Raw genomic sequence first — 23,879 nt, forward strand, 5'->3', positions numbered from 1 at the left:
GCTTCTCAGCACATGCCTCAGACAGATGCTCCACGAGGCTGTCCTCAGCTCACACCTAAATAATGCTTCAGCTGCTCCAGAGCCCTCAGAAACCACCTGAGAAACAGTACGTCCAGGCTGGCTCACAGAACACTGGTTTTCTTTACACTTGGTGGTAGACAGAATAACAACCACCCCCCGCAACATGTCCACATCATAATCCCCAGAACCCATGAATATGTTACTTTACATAACAAAGGGGCTATGAGATTAAGTTTCACGATCTTGAGATGGGGAGAGTATTCTGAATTATCCAGGTGGGCCTAATATAATCACAAGGGTCCTTAGAAGAGGGAGAGAGGAAGGTCAGAGTCAGAGAAGGAGATGTGACAATGGAAACAGAAGGCAGAGAGACAGAGACAATGATTTAAAGATGCTATGCTACGGGTTTTGAAGATGGAGGAGCAACGCGGCCGGCCTCTAGATGCGGGAAAGGGCAAGGAATGGATTCTCCCCCAGAGCCTCCAGATGGAGCCAGACCTGCCAACACCTTGATTTTAACCCCGTAAGATTCATTTTGGAATTCTAATGTCAAGAACTGTAAGATAATAAATTTGTGGTGTTTTAAGCCACTAAGTTGGTGGTAATTTTTTATTACAGCAGCAATTGAAAGCAAATTACTTACACAATTTCAGTTGCCACATGGGATGAACGTCTCTCACACACACACACATGCGCACGCGTGTGGTTTATGCGGCCGTTCTCCCCTCCCAGACCGAGGGCAGACTGATCACTTGCCACTGCGCTCTTCCACCCCACTCCCCGCTTCAGGCATACACGGAACACCGAACCATGACAGCTGCTGCTTGAGATTTTGCCGTCCTTGACAGAGGTTTCTGTGGGCTACTCTGGGGCTTATCTGAAGTAAAAGAGTGGTTAACAGAATGGGCTTTGGAGTTGCCAAAGGTGTGTTCAAATCGTCCACTTTCCAGCTGTGTGACCTTAGGCAAACTTCTCAACCTTTCTGAGCCTCATTCACCAGAGCTATAAAGTGTTTGAATCAAGCTTCCTGGAAAGGATTGGTGTGGGGACCATGTGAGATGACTGACATATATCAAGTGCTCTGCACATTTCCTGGCACATATTGAAACGGTTATTTCATAGGCAGTAATGGTTATGCTATGATTCCTGCCCTAATAAACATGGTGAGAGTTGTGCTACAAGGGGACACGTGAGATAGGCAGGGTGACGCTCACAGGAACTGGCATCTCCAGGTATGATCTGTCTCCAGCATCCAGACCTTGGGGGTACTGTGGGAGAAGAGGCAGCCGTGCAGGTCAGGGCAAGGTGGCAGAAGGCACCAACCACCAGACTAAGGACTGTGTTCTGCTGTTGGTCTTGGTGGGAACTGGGCAACCCAGGGACTCCATCTCTGCAAAGCACTCAGGTTGAACCAGATGGGGAGAAACTCAAGGCAAAGTGACCATGGCATTCCCCACAGTCCAGGGCCTAGCACATAGTCAGCCCTCGATAAATATCAGTTTTCTGTCAGAATGAATACATGCATAATTGAGCCAGGTAATATATCCAGAGAACCCAGGAGGGCCTAGCTTGGTGTGACAAGGTGACTTATGGGCTTACAATCAGGTCCCGCCATAAGGGAACACAGAGAAGGCAACTCACAAAGCTGGTCAACAGCTTCAGAAGCTGTTTCTTCAGGAAACAATTCCAAGCTCTTACCTACTACACCCGATTTGATATTTAATGAGCTGACAATTAAGAATACTTGCAAAAAAAAAAAGAATACTTGCTTATTGCCTGTTACTTAAAAAAATGCCAGTGCTGTAGCCTCAGGGTGTCACATTCTTGGTTAATTAACTACCCCCATTTGGTGCACTAACGGCAGCTTTTAATTTGTTCCAATGCGAGCTAAGAAGCTAGCCCCAGGTGCCTGGAGCTCAGCTGTGAACTCTCTATGGTGAGCAAGGAAGGAAGCAGCAAATGGGGACAGAAGAGAGAAAACATCTTTTACTCTGGAAAGGGGAAGGGGAGGATAACCCCTAAGTGCTCTAAAGAAATAAAATTCAAAAGGCAAAAACCCACACCATGCTCCACCCATATGGCAAAAAAGCAAAGGCCTGGACACAAAGACAGCCACAGAGCGGGAATCCCACACAGAGCTGCCAGCATCACCATGAGGGGCGTCAGATGGCCAATTTCCTGAGGGACCCTGGGGGATTCTGGGCCATTTGAAGATACCAACTTGCCAGAGCAACATTTTCAATCCAGCTCCAAAACAGCTTAACTGCCATTTAGGAAAAATGCATTTTGTAAAGGACTGTGCTAATTATAGTGCCCCCTTTCCATGGAAGGTAAGCCAAACAGTAAGGCCTACACAAGACTGCTTTCAAATCAATTAAGGAACTTTCAGAAAGCTAGTAAAGTTTTAGTGAACTGAGATTGGGTGAGAATTTAAATAAGACCATTTGTCAGAAAGAACTGAAAGGATGGTTTGTTTTTAAAGGCACACCGACCAAGTAACTACTTCAAACGGTGGGCAACTCAAACGTCCTCTTTTCCATAACACTGCCTCCATCTTCGAGTTTCCAGTGTGTTAATGAGACTAAAAAGCAGACAGTTCTGTGAGGCTTGAAATGCATAGGGGGACTGATGTTTTTGCCTATGACCAGTAGACATCATGAGGGCTAGAGGCAGGACATGGGGTCCATTTACTTCGTGCAGGTTCAGATGGTTTCAGAAATGAAGGCAGATCCCACTTACTTCAGTTCAAACCTTTAGCTAAAAAAAAAAAAAAAAAATCAGCCAAGGCAGAGAAGCCCCAGGTGAGGCAAGCCGAGGAGAATGCTGGCAAACCCAAAACACAAGGAAAATAAATCACAAAGCCAGCTTGGGCCCGATCTATCTACTCAAGATATTCACTCCACATTCCCGGGAAATGTTCTCTCTCACTCTCCATCTAGAAGCAACCAACTTCAGACATGCAGGGTGCCAGCCAGCTGTCTGCTTTGGGGAGGTGAGGTCTTGGATGTCTAGTGGGGAACACACAAGCTCTAGAGGAGTGCCAGTGGGTTCCCACCAGCAGTTACCATGTCGGCCCCAAAAGACCTGGAGATCTTAAGTTAATTAGAGAGATTTGCTCGAGGAGGTAGGAAGTCACTACTCCAAAGCATCGCCTGTGCACCAGACCAAAGCCATAATCATGATTCATCTCTGACGTGCTGCTAATCATCACACACATGTTCCTAATTTCACGCTCTCCAAAGGAAAGCTGAAGGGACAATTGTTTCTGACCTCTAACATGGAGCCAACCTATGCCAAGTTACCATGTGTCCTGCTTATCAAACTGAAAGCTCTAGTTTTCATCTAAGCATCTTTTCACTATTCCACCCTCCTCCACGGTGCCCCCCCCAAGGAAATCCATTCACTAAAGACAAAGACGTGGTAGGGCATTTATATGAGTTGTTTCTCAGACAGTAATTTTTCTTTTCTTTTTTTAAAAATTGAGATACCATTGACATACAACACTGCGTAAGTTTAAAGTGTACAACGTGTTGATTTGATACATTTATGTACTGCAATATGATAGCAACTTTTCTACATGGTGGTGGCCTAAATGGAATTTAATACATTTTAATATATCCTTCCCTGCTGCAGACTTTATAATTTTCTTATTGCCTTGCCACTGGAGCATGCATATGTAGTTAAAGCCCAGATATCAAAACACACACACACACACACACACACACACACACACACACACGCCAACTTTTTTCCTGTGTTTAAAAACAAAACAAAGCTCTGTAGCCACCTTGGTTTTCACAAAGCAGAAGCCCAAGTACTTTTTCCAATGAGCCTGTTAAGGATCTGGGCTGTGTGTTCTCTCATGGCTGATACTCGCAAACAGACAGGATTTTTCCAATCCTCAAAATGTTAAAAGCAAGCTATAAAACATGCCTCTGGACGGAGAGCCAGACCTTTCCCCTCTGCTGCACACACCACTCCCATCCACACAAATGAGAACCTCATGTTAAAGAACTGGCATCTTTAAGGTAACAGTCAACCCATCTGCAGTTTCAAAAGCACACACAGACAACTCACAGACACAGATTAACTGGTCTTCTGTAAATACCGGATATGAAGAGGAAGCAAACAACCAACCACCCGAGAACAGACACAGCAAATCAGCTACCGGCTCCCTCTCACGTAGCAGTGAAGGTAGTTACGAAGACTTTGCTCCAGAAGCCCGAGAAAGTATCTTCCCGCGAGGGCAAAATAGTGATTAGACAACAGAGGAAAACTTAGAGCTATAAACATGATTGTTATGCCTAAACTCAGAGGAAATGTTTGGATCAAAACAAAACTACTAATAAAAAGCCTTAGGACCACACAGACATTGTGCACTGAATTGTGCTGACTTCAAATACTGCTTCCGAGGCTCCGGGATGGAGTCTCCAAATACTGTATCACATCTGGAATTCTGCTTTTACAGCATAAATGCCTGCAGAAATGGGGGACTGTGATGTTGCCATGGGGACCTAGCCTCCACCAGCTAGGCAGGTCCCCAGCATGCCCCACACATGTGCTTCCTTCAAGGTGGATTTCACATCTCTGGAAATTATGGAAGGCTGCCCTTTCAGGTTTTAATGCTAATCGAAACATCACAGGCTGCACTATAAAGCAAGGCGACCCCTTCTGTCAGCCTATTATTTCTGTCCACACGGTGGTCTTGGACAGAAAAACCTCCTTAAAATAACAGAGGGAAGCAGCAAGTCAACATTAGACCCCTTTTCATAAGTTACTTAAACTCTCCTGTCTCTGGCTGCAAAAATCCAAGTCAGTCAACCTGTGCTCAGGGCCACCCCCCATCGCTTGCCTCCGGGAGGGATCAAGCTCAGGCTCCCAGGCTGCTTTGCCCATTGCCGGAAATGAGCCATTAATGCCATCCCAGCAGTGCTCCTGCCAAGGCAGGATGTCTTCACTTTTAATTGTTGATGACCCCTTTGCTGTTAAGGGGAAAGGGTTTCTAGAACCCCTAGAAGAATCCTGTGAGAAACATTCCTCACCCAATTTCCCACAGAAACATTTCTTATACAATTTCGGGGCATTCCCAGAGCTCCCAGAGGCCACTGAGCGCTTTCCAGGCCCCAGGTCCAAAGCCACGTTTAGACACAAAGATTCCAGAGACGCCACATAGAAATGAGGGGGTGCATCTTGGCTTCCCCCCTTCCCTGGGATGCAACCCCTCCAACCAGCCCCTCCAGGTGTGGGTTCAGATATACACAAACAGAACACAACCCGCCTTGAGTGCTGGCAGGTGCCTCCCATCACTCCTGATCCTGCCATAGTCCTACCTCTCTAGGACCCCAACTGGCTCAAAACAGTGGTAAAGACCCTCATCCCTCTTTTCCCTAGGAGCATTCTTCCATCAGTTCTGACTAGAATGTTCCAAGCCAAAACTCCACTGACCCTTCTGATACGTATCTGCCTCTTTGCAAGGTCTGGCCTTTCTCAGATTTCCTGGGGGAAAGGAGGGGAATCAGCTCACCCAGAGGTAAAGCAACAGTCACCAAGCCCCACGGGCAGATTGAGGGGACTCAGGCCTTCTGGTCCTCAGCCCTGTGACCTCCCGATCCAACACTTCCACCTAGTCTGTTAGGTAACGCATCCCAAAATGTCCCCGAGATGCAGCTGCAGAGAGAGAGAGAGAGAGAGAGAGAGAGAGAGAGAGAGAGAGAGAGAGAGAGAGAGAGAGAGGGAGGGAGGGAGGGAGAGAGGGAGAGAGAGAGAGAGAGAGAGAGAGAGAGAGAGTGTGTGTGTGTGTGTGTGTACACGTGCGTGTGCGTGTGTGCGCGCCCAGCCACACAGGGTGAAAAAATAAAGGCACCAGGAAGTCAGCAGCGTGGCTCCAGGTGTTAACACTTACCGCATCCTGCCCAACCCCACCAGCTTGAGGCCGGCCGCCTGGGAGCCGGACACAGCAATTAGGCCCTTCCCGGGCTGGGCGCCTTTGTCCCCTTGCTACCATCATTAGTGTCTGACTTCCTGTGCACAACGGGGGTGGGGGGCAATCACCGGCTGACCGGGCAGGACATTAGACTTCCTTTGTCAAAGACCCTCAAATGTTAACAAGCAAGTGAACAAGCTTCTCCTCTGCCCCACCCCCCCACTCCCAGCCACTCCTCCAGCTCACCAAACACTCCGGGGCAAGTCTCAACAGTCTTGGTTCCCCCCACTTGGGGGAATGTGAGTTCCTTGGGAGCAGTATCAAGTCTCCACGTCGATTTCCCAGAGCCGTTCCCCTACAAGCATGTCACTGGCATTTGCTGAGTACCTGATGGTTACCGGGGCCGTGTTACTTGTCCTGCGTTAACGAGGGTGAAAACGAACAACGATGACGGTGCTCGGACAACGTGAGACCCAGGCTGTTCGACGCTCAGCTCAGTCCCCCCCTAAGCACAGGTGTCCCATTCAAGTGTGCTCATGCGCTAAAGTGCAAGATGGTCTCAAGATGCAAGGATGTGCTGAAGGTTTGAGTAATATCACTGATCAGATCTGAAAATGGGGGAGTGTGAGTTGTTATATAGCTGCAACCCACATCCCTAAAAACCTCTCATTTACCCGTCATCCCTCCCAACAGAGGGCCCCAGCTTTTTCTGTGGGGACACAGATGTCTTTGAGGATTTGGTGAGAGCTGTGGCACACATGTACGCATGCAAATTCTTCAGGAGGTTTCAGCATTCCTGAAATCCACCCAGGCTCTCACCTGCCTGCCTTATTGATAGCATGATAGCTTAACACCAGGCATACAGAAGAAGTGGTTTAGTGACCCAAGGGAAACTGGCCATTAAAAAACAAGATTCAAATAGGGCACGAGGTGGTTGGAAGTAAGATCTCAGTTTTAAATAAAACTCCGAATTAATGTCTCAACTGTTATCCTTTGTGGGCAGTATTTATTACAACTCAGAAATTGAACAATTTGTCCAAGATATGTTGGGACTCATGAACTTCAGAAAGTAGGAGCATAAAAGGCAACCATTTCTGCTGTTAAACACAGGAGCCCATTAAGAGCTTCTATCACTTTTCGGACCACAGGTGACAACAGTCACATCTGCAATCAAGTCAGTTTTACTGAATTTTGTTTTAAAAAAATAAACTGCAGTGTGGTTAATTCTTACTCTTTTTTTCCTCCCTTTGCTGAATGGGAAGGAACATACTCGTGGTGTCCAGAAGATGGAGAAAACAGCTGAGTTTCCCACTTCTGCTCAACTGCTTCTTCCTGTCTGTCGTGTCTGTTGTCAGCACACAAAATTAGGTCACGTTTGGGATACATTCTTAAATATTTGCCCAAGAACCACTATGGAGGATAATCTGAAACTCCAGTTTTCCAGGGACTTCCCTGGTGGCACAGTGGTTAAGAATCCACCTGCCAGTGCAGCGGACACGGGTTCGATCAGGAAGATCCCACATGCCGCCGAGCAGCGAAGCCCGTGCGCCACAACTACTGAAGCCCACGTGCCTAGAGACCGTGCTCCGCAACAAGAGAAGCCACTGCAATGAGAAGCCCACACACCACGAGGATGAGTAGCCCCCGCTCACCGCAACGATAGAAAGCCCACACGCAGCAGTGAAGACCCAACGCAGCCAAAAATAAATTAATTTAAAAAAATTTTTTTAAGTTTTTAAAAAAATAAAACTGCAGTTTTCCAAAATGAAGAATTATCTACGACTTTGACTTCTGCTCCAGACATACCAAAACTCATTCAAGCTTCAAAAATTAGATGTTGGTAACAGCAGAGAAAGGACACTATCACTTCCATGATGCCAAGTCCCCCACAAGCTTATTTACATGAACCCAACAAGTTTCAAAGAGTAAATCATTTCACCTTCGGCTGTGATTTTTACCTTTTGCCAAACCAATTTTTAAATAGTAGGTAATCGGAAGGATATATTCCAATGCTAATGGTCCTTGCAACTTTAAGTCTCCCTACTTCTTGGATGGAAGCCAGCAGTCTGCCCTTAAACTATAAGCAATAAATCCAGAAGACTCTCTTTCCTAATTTCCCAATGATACCACATGGAATTCCCATTAAAGCACTCACATGCAAACACACACACAACGACATACCAATTAAATCACTGTATGATTTTAGGCCAGGAAATAATTGTGTTTGCCAAAAACTATTCAGCTTGGTTTTTATTTCCTTGAACAGCTAAAATGTCATTCTGGGAAGGAGGGCAAAGAATAAAGTGAAAATGAAGTATCAATGTCTTGGTGGATTTCAGATTAAGGTAAATGTTCCCTGTGGGTGAAGGAGAGAGTGCAGAGTTCCCAGGAATGAAGAGTTCCCTGTACTACCTCCCCAGGGACTCCTGGCATAGATTGGTAGAGAGGTAAATTAGCAAATTCATATGAGGCAGGCAGGGCAAATGGAACAGCAGGTAGGTGCACACTTCCTTTCTGATGAAGTGGCCCTGGTGGCGGATTCCTACTCCCCCAAGGGGTTGAGGCAAGCAAATGGCACACATAACCTTCCTCCTTGACCTGTCAACAGGAAGAAATCAATGCACCTTGTCCCTTCATTAGCCTTCCCATGGAGAAGTGTTTACAAAATCAAAGCAATATGGTGGAAATCAGTTAGAAGCCTGTAACATTTTATCATGAAGTTAGGGTGAAACAGAGACTTACCAGAAAAAATTAAAAGCAGTGATTAGGTATTTTTAAGAAAGGGAATTCCCTGGCAGTCCAGTGGTTAGGACTCCGCACTTCCACTGCAGGGGACACGGGTTCAATCCCTGGTCAGGGAACTAAGATCCTACAAGCCGCGAGGCATGGCCAAATTAATTAATTAATTAAAAAGAGAGGTCCAAAGGTTCTGGCTAAAATGATTTCAAACTGAGCAGCTGGGTGGATGTGAGGCCAAGCTGTCAGGCTTTGTGGGACATGGAGCCACGTCAGTCACAGGAGCACTGAGGAAAAGTCCCACACAGGCACAGCCGGCTCAGGTACCAAGTCCTGTCTACCACTTCCCCAACTGTCCGTGAGGAGTGCAATATTCAGTGGTTCTCAAAAACAGAGAACCCTAACGGTGGGTTTTCAAGTTTCTAGGAAAATAGTGGGCTTTTCTTTGAAAGAGGCTTTATTACTTTTGTAAATATAACAAGTTCAAGGCAAAGGAAATTTAAGTACAGAGAAGAATATGAAAATCCTCTCTAGTCAACATTATTGTACTATATACTTCAAAACTGCTAAGAGACTAGATGTTCAATATTCTTACTCCAAAAAAAGAAATGATAATTATGGACGTGACAGAGGTATCAGTTAAAGCTACTGTAAATCATACTACAATATAAATGTATCAAGTCAACAGGCCGTGTACCGTAAACTTATGCAGTGTTATATGTCAATTATCAATATATCTCAATAAAACGAAAAGCACCCCCCAAACTCCTCCCCTCCCCATCACTTTGAAGACTCTTCCAAACGATCTCTGTTACATGTATCACATGGACTCTGACTTGACATAAGTTAGATCCTAATACACAGACCATTTCTTCTGATAAATCGCTACCAGCTAATGCAGTTCCTTTTGGGAGAGCCATGCGGGACCAATGGGATAAACAGGAAAAAGATCCTAATGAGGTAAAAATTAGGGCCATTGGGCCAAATTCTTTCTAAGGGTCCAGCCAGCTCTAATTAGCCATTATTAAAAAGTAGTAAAGCAGGCCCTTTCACCTGTTCTAAAGCCAGTTGTGTATGTGGAAGAGGCAATAAGGCAGATGCAGCAAGAAGGTGACACACACACATGTTCATATTTTGGTAGGTTGCCTGTTGGCCTTGGTTCCCTAAATGTTGCCCTATAAGGTAACCAAATTATTATGCTTTATCCTGTATGTTTAAAAGAAAATTACACAAATTTAGGGGATTTTATGATTAGATGGCTGGTCTCATGTGAATAACAGAACTGTGTACATTAAAAGGAAGTGCTGGTGGCACCTTCCCTGGTGGCGCAGTGGTTAAGAATCCACCTGCCAATGCAGGGGACATGGGTTTGAGCCCTGGTCCAGGAAGATTTCACATGCCGCAGAGCAACTAAGCCCGTGCGCCACAACTACTGAGCCTGCACTCTAGAGCCCGCGAGCCACAACTACTGAGCTCGTGGGCCACAACTGCTGAAGCCAGGGCACCTAGAGCCCGTGCTCTGCAACAAGAGAAACCACGACAATGAGAAGCCCACGCACCACAACGAAGAGTAGCCCCCGCATGCCACAACTAGAGAAAAGCCTGCGCGCAGCAACGAAGACCCAACACAGCCATAAATAAATAAATAAATGTATTTAAAAGAAAAAAAAGGAAATGCTGGCAAATCCAGGAAGCGGTTGACAACAGCTTCATCAGGCGTGGTAGTCACATTACAGCCACGCGGAAACCTTGGAGCTTCAACTGTTCAGAGTCGGGGTGGCTGGGAGAACACCAGTGTGGGCAGATTCTACAGAGCACGCTGAGGAGATAAAATCATTCGCTATGTAATCTCCATTTTGTGATTAGAATCACAACACCCGTGTAGTGTGAAGGAGAAAGAATGATCTCTGCCTCAAAAACTTAGCTCAAGCCCCAGAATTTATCAGCAGAGGTATGCTTTACACTGGGAAGGCCATTTTGAGTGATGGAGAATAAGGCTCCTCCAGGAGTTTACAATTTGTTTTGGAAAACAAGGTTAAAAGAAAGATGAAATTAGAGTCAATGGTGTTGCACCTTATGGAATGAATATGCTAAGTTATGCAATCGAGCTCCAAATCACAGGAGCCCAGAGAAAGGGAAGTGAACAGAAGGCTCACCAGAGACCAGAGAAGTGTCTTCACAGAGGAGGCAGGTCTCTGGCTGGACCCTAGGGCATGTCGAGCTCTGGGGTGGGTGGGGATGGGGAGATGACCCTCTTCAAGCAGATGCAGACATAGGAGCATGTGGCTGCATGGTAAACATTCAATAAATGGCCCTTAGGCCTCGGGGATGATGTGGAGCCTCCCTCACCAGCCAGAGCGAACACTGGCAAGCTGGAGTAACTGACCCCACACCCTCATCCCTTCCGTGTTAAACACCCCAAATGAATGGGCGCTGTAGGGCTGGGATGGGCAAGTGGGCTGAGTTTTGCATGTGTTGCATCTTGGAGTTTGGCAAGACCTGAACAGAGTGATCCTTACGGAGGTGAGCACAGCCTGAGGCGGCAGGCAGGAGTGCAGGGGAGGGGTCTCCAATCCAGGCCAAGGTAGCAGTGGGCTAGGCTCGGGGTAGAGAGGAGCAAAGAAACAGGCAGTGAAACAGCAGCTTCCAAAGATGAACCGAAAGGATCAGAGAGTTAATCAAAGGGAGGAGTCAGATCCCAGGGCCTGCAGACCGGAGGTGCCACCGACAAAAGCGGAAGGATTAAAGCTGGGGGTCTCATTACACAGTCCTCTTATTTTCAAAATGGGCCACATTCCCTGCCCCTAATACAGATGGAAGGCACTTAAGAAGGAGGAAAGGGAGTCCTGAGCACCACCCACTTCCAATTTCCACCTATCTTCCCTCCGTGACCAAAAATGTCACTAACTTTTGGAATTAGTGCCACAGACGCCCAAGGTGGGAGTCTACATCTCCACCTCTCTAATCTTCCCCAGTCATTCTCACCCACCTTGACTTTCCTGTCTACACTTGGGGTAAACCAGGGCCATGCTCCCAGGCGGAGCTCACTAATAGTAAAGACAGAAAGAAGACGACTCAGAAATAAAGGCCCTTTGTTAGCTTTTTCCAACTCTCCATCAAAGTTCCTAAAGATCAGATTCACTACAAACAATCTTTACAAATCTGACCTTGGCACAAATGGACAGATGCTATGTGATTCCTCTTACATAAGGTACCCAGCATGGTCAACCTCATGGAGACAGAATGTGAAATAAGCGGTTTGCCAGGGGCTGGGGGAGGGGGAAATGGGTTTAGAGTTTCAGTTTAGGAAGATAAAAGTTCTAGACATGGATGGTGGCGATGGCTGTAAAACAATGTGAATGGACTTAATGCCACCAAACTAAACACTTTAAAATGGTTAAAATGGAAAATTTTATGTAATGCATATTTTACCACAATTTTTTTAAAAGGGGAAAAAAGGAAACAAGGATTTTGAGCAGGAAAGTAACAGTAATAAAACAGTGTTGTAGCCACGTCTGTAGGAAGAAATAGGAAGGTGGACACCTGGAGGCAGGAGAGGCGGCAACTACAGGTGTGAGGTGAGAAGGATGGCGATGGTGGGGAGATGATGAAACGACGGGTCTGAGAGGCATTTTTAAGAAACTATGGCAGGACTTCATGACAAATGTGATACAGAGGTGATGATGGAATGCAAAGGTAACTTGAAGGCTCCTCTTTTGGGAACCCGGAAGATTAGTGATTTTACAGCAATAAAGAGAACCCTGGGGAAGGAGTCTTTTCTATTTTAAGAAAAAAACTTAGTGAGGGTGAGGTGACGACAGGGAATCTTCTACATAATACCGTATTTTTTTGGCAATACAGGATTAGAAGGCAGGAAGTCATGCATGAGGTCAAGCTACAGAACCTTAAGGACAGATGGGCTAATTAAGAGGAGGTATAAAAAAGAACAAAGGGCCAAGAATTGGGCTTTGTGGGACTATCCACATTTAGAGCCTGTGAGAAGGAAAAGAAGATAGAAAAAGTGAGGCTGGCAAAGTAGAAGAGGAACCAGGAAAGACCATTAGGCAAAGGAGAATGAAACAGAATTTAAAAAAAGAACGTCAAATAGGTTTCATGTAAAAGAATGTCAAGATGGATATTTTCAGCATGAAAACCACCTTTTTGATTATACAAATCCCTGAGCAAATAATAATATTGATGGCTCATTTAGAATAGCTCCTCCATATAAATAAATTCCCATGTCTTTTGCTGCTATTCAGATCCATCCCCCGGTTTTCTATAAAATTAGGAAGCATATTGGGCTTCCCTGGTGGCGTAGTGGTTAAGAATCCTGCCAATGCAGGGGACACGAGTTCGAGCCCTGGTCTGGGAAGATCCCACATGCCTCAGAGCAACTAAACCCATGCGCCACAACTACTGATCCTGCACTTTAGAGCCCGCAAGCCACAACTACTGAGCCTGCATGCCACAACTACTGAAGCCCGCATGCCTAGAGCCAGTGCTCCGCAACGAGAGAAAGCCCGCGCGCAGCAACGAAGACCCAATGCAGCCAAAAATAAATAAATAAAGTAGGAAGCATATTATAAGTACTATCTAAAGGAAGTCTTTTCATATGTTTGAAAACTTAAAAACAAGTGACATTAGCACTGGAAAAGGCTTTGAAAAGATTCTGGTTCACTGTCAGACTTTTGTGTACAGGATCAGAGCTTTACATCCTGCCAGGACAGCCGTCCAATCTCCCATGTTATCACGGAGAAGAGCACAGGGACCCTGAGTCATGACGCTCCCCAATTTCTGCTCAGCACTTTACAGTTTGAGCCACTGTTAAATTAGTAAAACCTTTTGGCAGTTTTTTGAAACAATGCTATCTGAAAAATGTAGAGGCAACCAACACTCAGGTCTTTTTTTAACCAAATACTGCTAACCAACTGACCTAATAGCTAGGATTCAGAATAAACGACAACTGCCCAGAATTCAACACGAAATAAAAAAGTTCAAAAGATAAGCTAGAACTCAAAGTTATCAAATTAGATTTCAGTTCAGGCAAACTCTTTTTGTCCAAAATTCCTGGAAAGGGTAAATTTTTGCACAAAGGCACAAATACAAATATTAATTTTCAGACCATCCTGTTTTGGACATTATTCATCACTTGTGGCCGTTTGACAGGCGCACATCCATATCACTGCCAGGCTTAATTGTGCATCAATTTTGGCTTTGTGGCTAACAACCTTTTCCCCAAAAGTAAGGGAATAAAGCTGAAATGTGGTTATCTCTGAACTTTGATTCATCTCTGAGAAGAGGCCTGCAGGAATATTACACCTCTTGAGTTTATTTCCAGACACCCAGAACAGTCTGGAGAAAGGCATATTCTAGGAAACAGTAACTACCACACTGGTTAAATGCTTATCACTAATGAACATTTATTGGGTAGTAACAGAACTGTGACCCTCATAACTTAACCATACTACACTCATGTCTTCCTGAAGGTACAGCTTCAATTCACAAGCATAATTTTTAAGGGCATAAAAAAGAACTTTCCAGCTCACCAACATAGCAAATACCTCTCTATCTCGTCTTTAAAAGTTTCACACTGTTTTGAAATTCTCCCCATACTTGAAGAACCCCATACCAACATCTTGTTGACTGATATTAAAGAATGACTAGCCTCACTCTCTTAGCAACAATAACCTTCTAGAAGATTTGCCTAAGAAGAAAACAAACACTATCTGATAAAGGAAAGAGATTCCATTGCAGACCTCTGGGTTCTCAGACCTGGAACATTATAATCTGATTGTACCTACATGGCATTCACCAAGAGGGCACTGCATGGTAGCGAGAGCAGAACAGAAGAACCAGAGCTACAACACTCTTACTGCCACAGAAAGCGGAAAAAGTAATTTCAAATGGGACACGTGGAGTCCTTACTCCTCCCTTCCCCACTCCCACCAAAAATAACCAATCATAAACTTTTAGCACCTCTCAAGGACTTCAAGAGAGACAAGAGGAGAATGTGTTGGCCTGGCTAAGGACCCTCACATCAGTGCAACTTCTTTCTTTACAGATTTATTAAAATATGCAAGCACAGTACTTATAAACAAAGGAGTCATTTCAGTTTTTGCTTGGAAAGATGGGAGCCAATACATTCCTTCTGGGAATTCAGGGTAACGGCTTTACAAAAACAGTGTCCAGATGTGCTTAAAAATTCAGTCTGTTTCTTCTTTTGGGGCAGACTGGAGGGAGAAACAAAGGGTGGGAGAGTCATTGTATTAAAAATTGAAAAGGTTATTGGGCTTTTTTGGCTCGCACGCTAACCTGCCCTCTGCTGACAAACCACACAGGAGCACCTGAGGCAGGACCATCGGGGCATCCCTCCCGCGAAGGCTGCAGGGAGGTAGCACCGGGCCGACCACAGTGTGAGCCTGGGGACCTTCTCTAACTTCCAGAATGTCCTGAATGGCAGACGGTTCCACCAGGTGGTGATAAAATGGGGGGGAGAGACTCTGAAAGCCAAAGATTCTCAAGTGAAAATCAAGCATTTTTGTATCAAAACCACCACCCTTGGGACAAACCTTCATTAAAAAAAAAAAATTCTCAGACTTTCCTGGCAGTCCAGGGGTTAAGACTCCAGCCCACCACTGCAGGGGGCGTGGGTTCGATCCCTGGTCGGGGAACTAAGATCCCTGCATGCTTAGGGGCACCGCCAAGAAAAAATGAATTCTTTTAACTGAAATGTTTTGTCAACATCAAATGCCAGTTTTAGCCTGGAATCTTTGCTGAGATTTGAAGCTTCCTCAACCCAATGGTTTCATTCCCAGAGTCCTTTTTAAACCACAGAGAGATTTAAATAGGTAGTCTGTTATAAAGTGTTTCGTCGTTTTCAGAGGGGTTGTAGCTGCCTCTGGGTTCTAAGGGTAAATGAGTGTTTCAAGCACAGAAAAAATAAGGGAGACAGAGAGTGAGACGTATATTATGAATAAAAAGATAATCCTAATAATAGTTTACATTATCACAAGGCAAAGTTTATGCGAGCAGCTAAGCTCCCTTTCAAAGTAGAGGGCAGCTGCTGGTAGGCGGAGGAAAATGGTATGTCAGAAATGTGACCAACCTTCAAGTTTAACTCTGCTGTCAGCCACCGCTTCCTTCCGCCACCTTACAACGCCCTGGGGGCGGTGGCGGGATCCTTTTGGAAGTGTGTTGTTTGCAAAGGCACGGAACTGTCTCAGTGCTAGACACACTTCATCTCCACTGTTCCTGGACAATCCTGACAGGGCCAAGTCACCCCGGTCAGGTGACCCCACCAGACAGGCAGCCCTGGGGGGGAGCCCTCCCACTGCCTCCCAGGAGTCAGGGGAACATGTCCAGGATGAACAGTCTTAGTCCCCAGAGGCTGCCAGGAACCCTATGGGAAGTAGATCGGGGCTCAGAGGCTGTGCTTACATGCAGATGTGCCAAGTCACTAAGATCCTCCAGGCATCACACACTCCCCAGAACGCTGACCCCACATAAACCCCTTTACCCAAAGCGCTAATGTGCGTAAGTTGAGTATCTGTACTCAGTAGGATAATCCAGCCCTTATTCACAGAGCACCCAGGATGTGCAGAGTGCAGGGCTAGGACACGGAGAAGGGTCTAAGAGTGACTGGGATGGGGGCCAGTGCCCAGGAAGTGACATTCAGGTGGAAGGGACACCCCTGTGCTACCTGAAGACTAGGTGAGGGGGCACCTTTGGGCAGCGGCCAGCTTCACATTTCCAAATGAGAACAGTGGTACATCTCAAGCCACTTATTTGAAGCTAAACATTTCTATACTTACAGGGGGCGGGAGGCGCATCAGAACAGGAGAAACAGTCCCTGCGATTTATCTCCTTTTCAATTTCCATAGATAGAAATCCCATTTCAAGATGTTTTCACCCAGCCAAGAGCGTTCTGCAAAGGTTGAAGCTTCATCCAGCCCAGAGCAGAAGAAAGGGGAAAAGCTCCCAGTAAGGAGCAGATCCCAAGGAGACCACCCCCTGCCTCCTATCCCACCCCACCTCCCAGCCTCACTGCATCAAAGCACATGAATGCGCTCAGTGAGGAACCAGCTGGTGGCACCGGGAGACCCTCAAAGGTGCTTGCAACCATAAAGGAATGGCCGTCCAGGCCAGTGTCCTTCCGGCAGGGTACCACAAGCTATAGGCCACAGGACGGAACCATCAATTTCATGGGGTGTTGGTCAAGGTTCAGGGAAGGTGTTCACAACCAAGCTTTACTTGGGGTGAGGGTATTTAGAGGTACAAGCTGCACGTATCACGCACACCTCAGTCCTTTCTGCAGGGGATTAAGACACTGCTTGCTCTGTTACTGCTGCAGGTGGAGGTGCTGGTTTAAAACCACCCAGTGCCTTCCCAGGGCACCTGGCTAAGCTCAGAGCTTCTGGAGGGCATGATCCCTGGAGATAAGGCTCTTCATCAAGAAAGCTTTCTCCATGCCCTCAAGCTGCAGGCCCTCTGGTCTCTGCATGGGTGACCTCTTCCCCAGCCTCTCACCATCACTTCCCCCTCTGGCTTGTGTCACAGACCCCTCTGGAGGTGACCAGCTTCCTGACAGCCTATCAAGCATTCTTGCCTCCTTGCCTGCCAGTCAGCGTCTTTAAGCAGAGGTTCCTTGTGTTGCCCTTATAAACTGGTAACTTCAGCCTAATGCAGAAAAAAAAAAAAAAGAGCTTACTGAGCATTAAATGCTACTTCTTCCACTCTCCTGAAATGTTCTTATCGTATCCAAGGAACAGTCACCCAGGACCCACTAAAGCAATACCACTTCAACCTGGGCAGGTGGCAATCACTCAGGATGACAGCACCTAGACGGAAACCCGGGGGACAGCAACCCCTGGGTGAGGGATGGGTGTGTATGTGTATCGCTATTTTAACCTGTTTAGCTTTCCTAATAAGAAGACAACTAGGTATAAAATAAATAAGATACAAGGGTGTAATGTACAGCACAGGGAATATAACCAGTATTTTACAATAACTTTAAATGGAGTATAATCTATAAAAATATCGAATCACTAGGTTGCAGACCTGAAACTAATATAAAATTGTAAATCAACTATACTTCAATTCAAAATCAAGACAGCTTGGTGCAAATGGGGGTGAAAGGGAAACAAAATTAATCTCTCAGCCCTGCAATTACCCACATGCAGATTTTCTGCCAAACCAACTATTTCTTATCTCTGGTCAGTTTTTATCTGCAGCTGCCTTTCTCCCGCCCCTGCCACCACCGTGCACATACCCGAATCCTCTCTTGCCCCTGACAGTCACTGACAGAGTGGTCCAGGCCTCCGGGACTGTCAACACCCTGATGTAATTCAGGGCTCATGGGGAGTCTGAGGCAGTGCTCTTGTTTATGGATTCAGTGATTGATTGGACCCTAACAGCTCCTGGCCCAGAAGACTAAATAGGTTGAAAGCAATCATTAACGGTAGTGTAATGTTGAAAAAAAACAAGAGACGCAAGGGGGCCTTTGGCCATGTGGACAAGAGCACGGGAAATGTGAAGGATGGAGGCAGATAGACACACTAGGCACCTCTGGGTAAACACCAGTACAGGCAAATCACAATGACAGTGGAGCCGATGCGGCGGGCACACTTGGTAGAAATAAAGCAATCTGTGTACGAATATTTTTTTTTTTTGGCCACACCACGCAGCTTGTGGGCTCTTAGTTCCCTGACCAGGGATCGGACCCGTACCCTCGGCAATCAAAGTATCTTAACCACTGGAACGCCAGGGAATTCCCAGTGTACAAATCTTTAAAAAAAAAAACAAAACCTATGCGGAGGACAGACACTTTACTTTTATTAGAGAAAGATCTGCAAAAATGGCCACAGGCTGGGTGTTTTTTCTCGAGACAGATCAAAAACAGGACACCCAGGTGCAAGAGGCAAGAGTCCAGATGGAAACTGACGGGACCGACTTAATAAGGAAGTGGAATGGGTAGGATAGAAAAATTATCCTCCGAGTTAAAACTTCAAGTTATCTCAATATAAACAATTCTTAAATTCTTAAGAATAATTCTAGTCTGATTGTCCCATTTTATAGGTAAAGAAACTGAGGGTCAGAGGGGTCACCTGCCCTGTCCACAGTCACACTCAGCTGGCCTGGGATGCCCTCATCTCACAGGTCACACTGATGTAAATGAGACCATCTAACAGAGTGGCTTCTAGCCCAAGATCAGGATTTCCAAAAGCTGCAGTAAAACAGGATTCATATATATTCTATTCACAGGAAATGTGTGATCAATCCAAAATCAACCTTGGAAAATCTATTTCTGAAGAAAGGTTCGCTAGCCAAATTACTGGTACAAATAGGATTCCCATGATAATGTTTAGATTCAACTATTTTCATAATATGCTATTAAGTGCAAAAGAGTCACTCAATCAATATTCTGATTTTAAAACCCTCATTTACTCACTTAAACATCTTCCCTAATACTTTTACTGAGCAGCATTTCATCCACACCTCACATTAATACCACCAGACTTAAAAGCACTAAAACTTACTCAGAAGGTAAATCACCAGGTGGAAAGATTCAGTCCCTCTCTAATAAACCCAGAATGAAACAAGTATAAGGTACAACTCAAATAACAAAGTGTAAATAAAAATTATAAATGTCAATATTTTTTAGGATGTGGAAAAATGAGCACACTTATTAACGGACAGCCGTCTGCCACCAATCATTATAAGTAGTTACTATGTGGACAGGCACAGAGCTAAATGTTTTAAAGACAGTAACTTACTTAAGTCTCAGAACAATGCTGGGAGATAAACTATTATTGACTCATTTTACAGGTGAAGAAATTTGCCCAAGGTCACAATAAATGATAGCAAATGGTACAGCTGGGATTTGTGGACCAAATTTACCCTCTTCTCAAAACACAATTCTTTGTAGTAAATTGGCTCAGTCATTATACAAGGCAGGTTGGTAAACGTGTTGTAAGAGCTATAAAACCTTTGCCCCAGTAATTACACTTTGGGAAACACTATATATGCCAAGGAAACAAACCAAAATGGCGAGGTGGGACAGGAAACCAATCTGCATGAAGATATTCATAGCAGCATTATAACAGCAATAACTTGGAAATAGCCCAAGTGCTTCATCTGTGGGGGAGAGGGGTAGTAAAAGGGGCAGAGGCACACAATATGAAAATATCATATGACCACTAAGAGCAACAAGTCTGTAAACTATGTAAAAACATGGAAATATCTTCAGAAAACAAATATAAATAAGAAAGATAATAATAACCATTAAAAATAGTGATTACAACTCTACATCAAAATGTTTCTGTATTCAAGAATGGAAGAAACAGCATTTAATGCTCATTCAGTTTTGTTTTTTTTTTTGCATTAGGTTGAAGTTACCAAATTATAAAGGCAACACAAGGATACTCCGCTTAAAGATGCTATGATTCAGAATGTCCTTCTCTTCCTGATCTAAAGATGTGAAGTTTTCATATAAAAATAAAAGAATAGCTCTTCTAATTTTAAAGCCCCTTCTTTAAAAAAAATAAGTCCGCCCTCAGGCTTTCAAGTAAGCCCTACTCTAATATTAACAAAACCTACTAATTTATAAAAACCCATAGCTCATGAATTTTTTTTTTGTTAGTCATTTAGCAAATTTATTTAAGGACAAATATGTTGACAAACTGGAACATTATTTCTGTCACCATTTGGTCTGCACTAATAAAAGGCCACACTTTCAGAATCTCACTCTTTTATAAATGCATTTGGAAAAGTAACGCTATTTAAGATGGCATAAGTCCATGGGGGTGGGGACGTAGGTTTAAGAGTGTCTGAACATATGCCCAGATGGAGGCCGTGTGCTCCATGCCTAAGTGGGAGGTTTGTGCCCAGTTGCCTTTTCATAACATCTCATTCCCCAAAGGGGAGCAGAATATGCCCACACAGGTTCTTCACCACACCCCGTCTAGGTTGGCAGGGGGACCCAGCAAACCCTCAGCCCAGCCACAAGTACCCCCTAACCCTGTCCACACATCGCTCCCCTGAACCCTCCAATGGCTTCCTGTATATCATGTCACCTCAGGGGAACAGAAGTACAATTAAAGAACATACTAACCAACTACTTTTAAGATGAACGAGGTTGGGAAGTTGGGGAAGGAAGTGGCCCACAGTTGGCACCCTCTGACTTCTGCGCTAGGGGAAGAAAAGCTGACTCCTCCACTTGGCAAGATTGTTCTCTGCCTGGACCCATCTCACACCACTCTTCTTTCCAAGGTTCCTTTTTCCTCTGTCCTTACCAACCCACGCTGCTGGCCCACGTGCCCATTTTGCTCTCTACTTGGGATGACTTACTATTGTCCCTCAAGCATAAAGAGCTCTTTATGGGCTCTGTATGCACCTGGCACAGAGCCAAAGCCCCCCCCCAGTATGGCAATGTTTGCCTCTAAGGCAAACTGTCCAATAGGGCAGCCTCGAGCCATGTGTAGCTATTTAAACTTAACTTGAGTAAATTTAAAATTCAGTCCCACGATTGTGCTGGCCACATTTCAGCCGCCATGGTTAATAGCTACTGAACTGGCCAGTGCAGGGAAGAACATGTCCATCGTCACAGAAAGTTTTACTGGAGGACCTCCTTACCTGCCTCTGCAATTCCAGGTGGCGTTCTCCCACAGCTGGACGACCCTTCCCACCTGACACCTTGGGGATAGCTCAGTTTCACGCAAGCAGCATTTTTTTTTACACGTAAATATGGACGTTTTTGGTGTACAGTTCCACGAGTTTATACATATATAAATGTATAATTAGATGTGTAAATGTGTACATCGCTGTAGCTACCATCACAGTCAGCACACAGAACAGTTCCACCATCCCCCCAAAATTCCCTTGTACTGCCCCCTTTGTAGTGAAACCCTTCATCCACCCCCAAAACCCCGGCAACCACCCATCTGGCAGCTTTTTTAAAAACTCAGATTCCTGGCCTTCCCCTGGAAATCCCACTTAAGCAGGTCTGGGGTGAATCCCGGAATTTCTCACCTCCACGCCCCCTCCCAAGAATGTTCCTCCGGTGATTCTGGAGTTCAGCCAAGTTTGGTAACCTCTGGGGTAAAGGCCGAACCCTAGTTTAATTATCTGCAAAGCGCTCGCTGGTATCTAGTCTTGCTTTCTTCCCACCCCCATGAGTTGCTTTGTTGCACATGGTAGACACGGCTGGGTTCTGGGAAGGCAGGGCAAGTTCGCTGCTGGGGGCACAGGCAAGGTAAGAACTTTGTGGCTCTCGTAGTATCTGGCAGAGAGAGGCCTCTCTGAGGCACATGGCCTCCCATCCTAATCCCTTCCTGGCTCTTTGTGTCATGGAATCCTCATCTGGAAAAAAAGGAACCACATCAGAAATAATCGTCTACCTCCGAAGCTCAGTGGAAGTGATGATTTACATAACACGTTCAAAGGCACTGGGCAGCCAGGATGAAAGGTACCTTGTCCTGGATATATCACCACCACCCATGGCTGCCTCTGAATGGAACGTTCCTCACCCTGTTTACTTGATGGCTGTGGGGGAATCAGGACTCAAGTTACAATAAAATTGCAGCCTTTAAAAAGAAAAAAAATCACAATGTTTTTTCCTCCTAAATTCGTGATCTCAAGGGCAGGGTACCAAATTCCATCTTTTAAGAGGAATTCGGAAGAGTCAGCATCATCTCAGAAAACCTCCTCTGCTCAGAAAGTAAATAATTACAAGGAGGGTCAACACTCGAGTCTAGCCATTCTCCCGCACTTGTTCCTGCTCTGCTGACGATTCCTGGAAAACACTTTGAAAAGTTTTAAGATGATCAAAGGAAAAGAATGGCCAACCCAAGAAATGCTATCGTTTAACATCACATGTTTATTTAGCCCCACCAAGCCAAAGAGAGAAGATTGTTTGAAAGGGAGAGAATGCCTGCTTAATCAACTAAAAATGCATTCATTACTATGCTATTCACCGCGGCTTTCCTGAAATCAGACACTTTTGCCCCTAGACCGTAAGATTGAAGCGATTTGAAATGAAAATATTTCCTGTCCACTGCTTGCCAGTTTCTAGCCCCAGAGTGATATAACAGATGACATCCAGTACAATAAATGCTTTTATTAACCATAAATTTGAGACTGCTTTAGGGATTTGAAGTGTTGGGTTTCATGCTGAAAAAATGTAATGTTATCCACAGACCATCAGTGAGTAACAAAAACAGAGGCACAGGTTATGCTACTTTGATCAAATTATGGCCAAAACAAAAAAATCGTCTTTTGCATTTTAAATAGTAGTTGCATTCAGGGCATATCTTCAAGGAGCACCACAATAGTTTAATCATATGTCTTAGAGAGTTTAATGGAAATTCATCCTGAGTGCAGATTTATAGAACCAGCAGCTTCTGTTAAACAGAAAGGAAATTGAAAAGTGTTATAAGGCTAAGTGAGCTGAAAAATTCAAATACTAAAATGGGACCCCAAAATCAGGTTTTCTCAACCTCAGCACTACTGACATTTTGGGCTATTACTGGAAAAGGCTGACTTGTGCATTTGGGGGTGTTTAGCAGCATCCCTGGTTCCTACCCAGGAAATGCCAGTAGCAAACCTCCTCCCAGTTGTGACAACCAAAAGTGTCTCCAGAGATTCCCCAATCACCCCCAATTGAGAACTATTGCTCTAAATCAAATTCTAAGCCTGCTTAGCAAGTGCTGCCTGATTTCTCTTTTTCTAAAGAAAATGTCAGAGCCCAGGGAGTCTCACAGCCTCAGCTCCCTGCCCCAGGACTGCCCTCTACACAGAAATGTTTATCCCTGAGTAAGTTCTGAACTCAAAAGCACTCTACACTCCCTCTCCCACCAAAACTGACAGTAGAAGAGCCATGGAAACAAGAACCCTCTCCTCGAGCAGGGTAGACTAGACTAAGCAAAGGCAGCCCGCCGCCCTCTCCCGAGGCGCACCCTGGCCCATCCTTGGTGCCCTGCGTGTACCCCGGCACAGCATCCCTACCAGCATCCCGATCGCTGCTTTTCTGGCCTTCTGCTGTCAGGCCACGGAGGCGACCGTGGATTCGGTGCCAGAAAATAAAATGAAAAGCGGGGTTGAACCTCTGCAGTCCATTCTCTGGACGCTGAATGTCCCGCTATTACATCTCGGCATGACATTTCACGGCCAGCAGGGGAGGAAGCCTGGTCCTGAAAGCTGAACA

The 23,879-nt window shown here is 45.3% G+C and overlaps 1 protein-coding gene across 3 annotated transcripts in view; it reads right to left on the minus strand.

Annotated features, from left to right (window-relative positions):
- The window catches only part of IL17RD (interleukin 17 receptor D), a 73,132-nt gene that overhangs the window by 36,300 nt on the left and 12,953 nt on the right, over positions 1-23,879 (minus strand). The window lies entirely within an intron of this gene.

The sequence above is a fragment of the Stenella coeruleoalba genome (assembly GCF_951394435.1).
Source record: "Stenella coeruleoalba genome assembly, chromosome: 10".
Taxonomy (NCBI): Eukaryota; Metazoa; Chordata; class Mammalia; order Artiodactyla; family Delphinidae; genus Stenella; species Stenella coeruleoalba.